General features: G+C 42.5%; 1 non-coding gene across 1 annotated transcript; it reads left to right on the top strand.

Annotated features, from left to right (window-relative positions):
• Window positions 1-106, top strand: LOC114101030 (U6 spliceosomal RNA). Its single transcript, XR_003584207.1, has one exon. It is a non-coding gene; the product is annotated as a U6 spliceosomal RNA (small nuclear RNA).
• Window positions 107-8,152: the final 8,046 nt, after the last annotated feature.

Here is an 8,152-nt window from a genome sequence, read left to right as displayed (position 1 = left end):
GTGCTCACTTTTGTGGCACATACACTAAAATAGGTACAATACAGAGAAGATTAGCAAGGTCCCTGTGTAAGGAAATTGGCAAATTGGTGAAGCATCCCATAGTTTTAAAAAACAAACAAGAACTTCTGAGAATACCCAGCACCCTCCAGGCAAGACCCTCTTTGTTGTCCTCTCCAGAGATTAAACCTAAAGTTACAGTTGTCCATCAGTGTGAAATAGAGGCTGGGAATCAGGAGTCTGCTTTTTTTTTTTTTTTAATATTTATTTTTTAGTTGTAGATGGACACAACACCTTTATTTCAGTTGTTTATTTTTGAATGTGGTGCTGAGGATCGGATCGGACCCAGGGCCTCATACGTGGGAGGCGAGCGCTCTACTGCTGAGCCACAATCCCAAGGAGTCTGCTTCTTAAAGAGATTTTGCCAAATACTCCTTATTTTATTGCTCCCTTGACCCCAGTTCCAGAGTTAGCTGGTGCTGCCAATTCTTGAGCATTATTAGGACTCTGCAGGGTAAATTGGGCTGTTTTCCAGATTTCCACATGGAATGCTTGTTCAGGTCCACTACAGCACCTACCTTTCAGGTATCTGCTTTTCAGCTTTCAAAACTTGCTGCTGAGCCAGGCACAGTGGAGCGTACCTGTCAACTCAGCTACTCCAGAGGCTGTGGCAGGAGGATTGCAAGTTTGAGGACAGGTGGAGCACAAAAGCAACACCATCTCAAGAACATTAAAAGTTTGCTGCTGTTGCCTATTTTATTTTTTCCAACTATGTAGATTTATGCTTTTATTATTATTTATTTATTTATTTTGGCATTACTGGGGATAGAACCCAGAGCCTCACACGTTAGGCAAGCACTCTACTGCTGAGCCCATCCCTAGCTCTCTTATTATTTTGAGACCAGGTGCCACTAAATTGCCTCGGCTGGTCTAGAACTTGTTATCCTTCTGCCTCAGCCTCCGGAGGCACTGGGATTACAGATGTGTGCCACTGCACCCACCCCAATGCAGTTCTAAACAATACAAAAATAGACTACAAAATAAACAGCTATGAAAACAGAAGTGGAAGTAATGCAGACCAGAAGAATCTCGATGTTTGAAAATTTGCAATGATAACATGTCTTCTGACATGATACAACAGGGAGTACAGTATCATCTGGGAAGGGGTTTTGTTTTGTTTTTTTGGTTGTATTTGGTACTGGAGATTGAATCAAGGGGCACTTTACCACTAAGCCACATCCTCAATCCTTTGTATTTTTTATTTTGAGGCAGGTTTTCACTAAGTTTCCCAGGTGGCCTTGAAATTGCAATCCTCCTGCCCCAGCCTCCCAGTAGCTGGGATTATGGGCGTGCACCAACATATCCAGTTCATTGGAAATGATTCTTGCCCAGAATGTTGGGGCTGCATCTGATCAAATATTTAAAATCAATTCCATTTTGTTTTTATTTTTTTTCTTTAATTGTAGATGGACGTGATACTTTTATTTATTTATTTTTTATATGGTGCATACTTTTATTTATTTATTTTTTTGTATGGTGCCTCACGTATGCTAGGCAAGCACTCTACTACTAAGCCACAACCCCAGACCCCCTTAATTTTATTTTTATGTAGTGCTGAGGATCGAACCCAGTGCCTCACGCAAGCTAGGTGAGCACTCTTCCTCTGAGCCACAACCCCAGCCCCACCAATTTCCATTTTATAGGAAATTGAGGACACTGAAAAAATTAAGTAAAATAGTCATCAGGTAAAAATACAAGAAGACCCTCTACAAGACAATTTGCCTAAAAAGTCAGTATTATAAAAAGAAAGGAAAATTGTGAATTCTGGGTTAAAAGAGATTAAAGAGGAGCTGGGTGTATGGCTCAGTGGTAGAGTAACCCTGGGTTCAACCCCCAGGACCACAATAAATACATGTGTACATAAAGGTTTCTGGACAAAATTTGAAAATGGAGATGAAATGGGTATTTCCGAGGAGAATATAGTTTTCCAAGGTGACCTCATTACAGGTAGAAAATTTAAACAATGGCTACAGAGAAAAATAGAAAGTATCAACTAAGGAATCAATGGGAAACATTAAGATTTTACCAAATTGTACCAAAGTTTCAAAGATTAAATAGTCTAGCTCCTCTGTAAACTGTTTTGGAGTACAGAAAAGGAAACGGAAACTTCTTGTTTCCTTTTTGTACATTTTTTTATTGAGGGAAAATTGATATAAAATAAATTGCATATGTTTAAAGATTTTTTCTTTCTTTCAGTACTAGAATTGAATTCAAGGTTTTTTGGGTTGTTATTTTTTGGGGGGAGAGGTGGACCAGGGATTGAATCCACGGGCACTCTGCCACTGAGCCACAGCCCAGCCCTATTTTGTATTTTACTTAGAAACAGGGTCTCACTGAGTTGCTTAGCGCCTTGCTCACTGCTGAGGCTGGCTTTGAATTTGAGATCCCCCTATTTCAGCCTCCCAAGCCTCTGGAATTACAGGCGTGCACCACCGTGCCTGCATGAATTCAGGGTTTTATATATGCCAGGCATTTGCTCTACCACTGAGCTACCCACCTCCCCAAGTCCCTTTTAGTTTTTGAGACAGGCTCTTACTAAATTGCACAGGCTGGCCTTGAACTTATGATTCTCCTGCCTCCCCCCTGAGTACCTGGGATTTTAAGCGCAAGCCACTATTCACAGCCTAAAGCATCTTATAAAGTACATCACCATCATCAAGACAGCAAACAGGGCTGGGGATGTAGCTCAAGCGGTAGCGCGCTCGCCTGGCATGCGTGCGGCCCGGGTTCGACCCTCAGCACCACATACTAACAAAGATGTTGTGTCTGCCGGAAAAATAAAATAAATAAACATTAAAAAAAAAAAAAAAAAAAAAAGACAGCAAACACACCCTTCACTCTCTAAACTTCTGCCCCTTTGTGAAGCCTCCCTTTCCATCCCTGTCCCCCACATTCACTGGCCCCAGGTAACTGCTAATCTGCTTTTGTAACTAGACTTATTTTATGTTTTGGGGGATTGAACCTAGGGCCTCACACATGATGGGCAAGCACTCTACCACTGAGTACAACCCTAGCCCTAGAATTTCTATATGAATAGAATTATGCAGTATACGCTCTTTCTTATTTCAATAAGCATAATTATTTGAGATTCGTTAGATGTTGTTGCATATATCAAAAGGGTTTTTTTGGTTTGTTTTTGCTTTTTGTTGTAGTACTGGGGGTTGAACTGAGGGCCTAGTACCATACTAGGCAAGTAGTCTTCTACTGAGCATTTCCTGTGAGCAGCCGACTTTTTTTTTTTAGTTGCCAATGGACTTTTAACTTTGTTTATTCATATGTGGTGCTGAGGATAGAACCCAGGGCCCCACACATGCTAGGCAAGTGCTCTACCACTGAGCCACAACCCCAGTCCCAGCAGCTGACTTTTAATGGATCCCCCCCTTTTTTTTTAAGTTGTAGATGAACACATACCTTTATTTTGTCTATTTTTATGTGATGCCAGGGATCAAATCCAGTGCCTCATACATGCTAGGCAAGCACTCTATCACTGAGCCACAACCCTAGCCCCCAGACCCCTTGAGCAGCTGACTTTTATTCTTGAGATAGGATCATGCTAAATTGCCCACACTGGCCTGGAACTTGTGATCCTCCTGCCTTAGCACCTGAGTAGCTGGAATGACAAACACGTACCAAAGCTAGGTGCTGTAGTATATATTTGAATTCCCAGCAACTTAGAAGACTGAGGCAGGAAGGTTGCAAATTCAAGGCCAGCCTGGGCAACTTAGTGAGGGACTATCTCCAAATAAAAAAATAAAAGGGGGCTGGAGATGCAGCTCAGTTGGTAGAGTGCTTGCCTCTCAGGCACAAGACCCTAGGTTCTAATCCCCAGCACCACCTAAGTAAATAAATAAATAAAAGGAATTGGGGACCTAGCTCAGTGGTAGAGTACCTCCGGGTTTATAATTCCCAGCCTCACAGAAAAGCAAAACCAAATATACCACTAAACCCAGCTGACTAACTTTTTATTGCTGAGTCATACTCCACATATGGATGTTCCACAGTCACTCATGGGAAATTTGGTTTGTTTTCAGTTTGGGCTTATTACAAAGCTGGTGTGAAGGTTCATGTAGAAGTCCTCTCATTTCTCTTGGGCAGTCACTTAGGAGTAGTCACATATGGTTACATTGTAGGTGTAAAGCAAACTGCAAACTCTTATCACTTTACATTCCCATCCCTGTGAGTTTCAGTGGCTCCAGGTCTTTCTCAATACTTGGTATGATCAGCATTGCTAATTGGGTGGGTGTAAAATGTGTGATGATATCCTACTCTAATTTTAATCTGCAATTCCCTAATGACTGATGATTTTGCCCATTGTCATGTTTTATTCACTTGTGACGCTGGGGATCAAATCCAGGGCCTTGAGCTACATGCCCAGTCTCTACATATATTCTTTGGTAAAGTTTCTGCACACACACACACACACACACACACATATAATATTGGAATTGAATCCAGGGCACTTTACCACTGAGCCACATACCCAGTCTTTTTATTTTTTGAGACAAGGTCTTGCAAAGTTGCTGAGGCTGGCCTCAAACTTGTGATCCTCCTGTGTCAGCTTCCTGAGCTGTTAAGATTACAGGTGTGCGCCACTGCGCCTAGCTAGCATTTCATTTTTTATCATTATTTTTTGCAGTACTGGGGATTGAACCCAGGGATCCTCTCCCACTGTGCTGCACCCCAGCCTGTGTATGTACTCATTAGGGCTTTCTACTTATGCTATTAAGATGCCTTGACTTCATTTTCCAGTGGGATGTGATCTCTTTCATGCTAACTGTTCTGGCTAGAGCTTTCAGCACCGTGAGGGCACAGAGAAGCATCTTTGTCTTGCCCCTGATCCAGGGGAAGCTTTCAACATTCCACCACCGAAGGTTTTCTTTTACCACTGAGCCACAACCCCAGCCCCAAACTCCAGGTTTTCAATGGGACCTTGTACGCTGATGCATTCCTGGGGCAAGCCCCACTTGGTCATGTGTAGAATGCTGTTTTGTTGGTCCCCCAGCCCCCAGGATTTCCTTTTGCAGGACTGAGTTTTGACTCCAGGTTCTTACATATACTAGGGATTCTACCACTGAGCCACGCCCCCAGCCTTTTTGACAAGGTCTCATTGCAGAGACTGACCTTGAATTTGCAACCATCCTGTTTCAGCCTCCACCACAGCTGGGATTACAGGTATGTGTCATCAAGCCCAGCCCTATAATGCTTTTAATATGCTAATGAATTTGGCTTGCTAGTATTTCTGTTGTATGTATACACACATATATGAATATATATAATTCACAAGATTCTTCTGTGCAGTGTCTTCATGTGTCTTTGTATCAGTACTGCTGACCTCAGAGTGAGTTAGGAAGTGTTCCCTCCACTTTTCTTTGCAGAGGGAGGTCAAGAGTTTAAGATCAGTTTTTTTTTTTTTTTAATGCTTTTGACAGATGTACCAGTGAGGGTATCCAAACCTAGTTTTCTTTGTTGGGAGGTTTTGACTGTTTCCATCTTGCTTATTATATATAGGTCTATGTAGATTTTCTATTTCTCCTTCAGTTAGTTTTGGTAAGTCATTTATAAGAATTTGTTAATTTCTTTAGGTCATCCAACTTGTTGGCCAAGTATCCACAGCAGTCTCCAATAATCCTTATTTCTGAAAAGTTGGTAGCAATGTCCTATATCTTGTTTTTTATTTTAGTAATCTGATTCTCTTAATCAGTCTAACTAGGGCTTGAGACTATAGCTTAGTGGAAATGTCTGCCTAGTATGTACTGAGGCTCAAGTTCAATCTCTAGCACTGCTAAAAACCAATAAAAAATTAAAATATAGCTTAACCCATAAGCAATTTAATAGTTTTTCAGTTTTCTAAAACAGAAAAATCAGCACTAACTTTCTCTATTGTTTTACTATTATCCATTTATCTCTAATCTTCATTAAGGCTGGTCTTGAATCATTGGAAATGATTCATTTCATCTATGCTTTATACATACAGCTTTTTAAAATTTTTGGTCATTTCTGATTTATGATGTTTGGACTAGAGTTGGCTCAACCTGTAATGTAATTCAGGGGGAAAAAAATCCTCCCATGTCTTAATAGAAGCAAAAGAGCCCATAAGACATTTATTTAGGGTTGGCAATGTAGCTCTGTAGTAGGCTGCTTGCCTAGCATGCCCAAGGCTCTGGGTTCTATTCCCTAGTATGCCCCCCACCCCTCCAACATTTGTGTCCTACAAAAGATAAAATTCCTCAAAGGAACCATTTCTCCTGTTATTTAACAAGAGCCTGCAGCAAATTTTTTATTGTTTTGTTTTGTACTGGGGATTGAACCCAGGGGTGTCCTACCACTGAGCCACATCCTCAGCCCTTCTTATTCTTCATTTTGAGACAGGGTCTTGCTAAATTGCTGAGGCTGGCCTTCAACTTGTAATCCTCCTGCCCCTGCATCCTGAGTAGCTGGGGTTATAGGCCTGCGCCACCATGCCTGGTCCATATTTCTTGATGAAATGTTGAAAGACAAAAGTGTTCATCAACACCATGTGTGCTTCCTAAGTATTGGAGTTTTGTAAAAGTTCAGTAAGAAAAAGAATGGTCTAAGAGTTAAGGAGTAACATTTAATTGCACATGATATAGAAAAATTCAAGGGAAATCAAGTGGGTTATTGGAGTAAGACCTTAGCAAAGTGCTGGATACAGAATATACAGAGGTCATTTCTGTATTGTAACAGCAACAATATAGATGACACCATTTCAAAAATAAGTAAATTAGAGCTGAGTGGGGTGGCACATGCCTGTAATTCCGGCTATTCAAGAGGCTGAGGCAGGAGGATTGCAAAGTGGAGAGCAGCAAGGGCAACTCAGCCAAACCCTATCTCTATAAATACAATAGAGAGAGCTTGGGATATAGCTCAGTGGTAGAGTACTGCTGGGTTTGATCCCCAGTACCAAACCCAAAAGAAAAAAACATAGTAGAACCAGCCTTCCCTTATCTGCAGCTAGCCTTGGAGGCTTCCTCCTGTTCAGGTCCAGGTAACTCAGTTGTTTCTAGCTTGTGATTTATAGGTTCCTACTTTTCCTTCAGGCCCCGCCCTCCTCCCTGGGCTTGTTTAGGGCATGTATCTCCTTCAACTAGCTCCTAGCTTCAGGAACAGGGGTGAAGAGACAGACTCTTGGAAGCCACCAGCAAGTATCCAGTCCATGAGCACTCTCAGCTATGGAGGCTGCACTGTGCAATAGCAACAGATAATAGGCCCTGGGCCTGGAGAGCCTTTCCTGTTCTCTTTCTCTGCAGAACTTCTTGGATCTTGAGGGTGGCAGCTCAGCATCCCTCCTCAGGACAGGCTGCACTTCCTGCTACATGCTTCCTCTTGCCAGTTTCCATTGTTCACTGGCTTAGGGGACTGCCTCTTTTGGTAAACATGCCCAGAGGGAATCCATAGCTGGGTGTCCCACTATCTACACCACAGCCAAGTTCTGTCTGACTGCTGCATCAGAAAGTAAGCTTGATTCCCAGGCATTTGCATGTTAAGCCTTTCTGATCCCTGGGACTGGGCAGGCATGGAGAAGGGCAGAGGCAAAGGGAAGGGTCTGCCATTACCTCTCTGTCTCTTTTTTGATGTTGATGGACGCTTATTTTATCCATTTACTTATACATGGTGCTGAGAATTGAACTCAATGCCTCACACATGGTAAGCAAACACTCTACCACTGAGCTACAACTACAGCCCCTGCCATTACGTCTTGTCTGATTTTCCATAAGCTAAGCCCATGCCTATTTACCTTCTGTGGTGCTGTTGTCCAGCAGCAGTGACTGATGCATCCATATATTCTGGGGGTTCTCCCTTCCACCCAGAGGCTATGTGAGGCATTCCACCCCAAGGTTTCAGGGCAATCTGACTCCATCCAGTTGAGAGCAGTCCACCAGCATTTCTGGGTGGCCGGCCAGCCTTACCTCAGCATGGACTGCGGTTTTGCCTAAGAGTGGTCTCTGACATGGCAGCTTCTGGAGAGAGAGCTTTCCTACGCACAGGGACAAAACCTATTGAGCCTGAGGCAGACAAGAACAATATACCTTGGCAAAAGGTTGATCAAATTTGTAAGAGCAAATGAATGCATGGC

Source organism: Marmota flaviventris, chromosome 7 (genome assembly GCF_047511675.1).
Source record: "Marmota flaviventris isolate mMarFla1 chromosome 7, mMarFla1.hap1, whole genome shotgun sequence".
NCBI lineage: Eukaryota > Metazoa > Chordata > Mammalia > Rodentia > Sciuridae > Marmota > Marmota flaviventris.
Note: the sequence above shows the minus strand (reverse complement) of the source record. Positions and strands in the feature narration are given on the sequence as shown.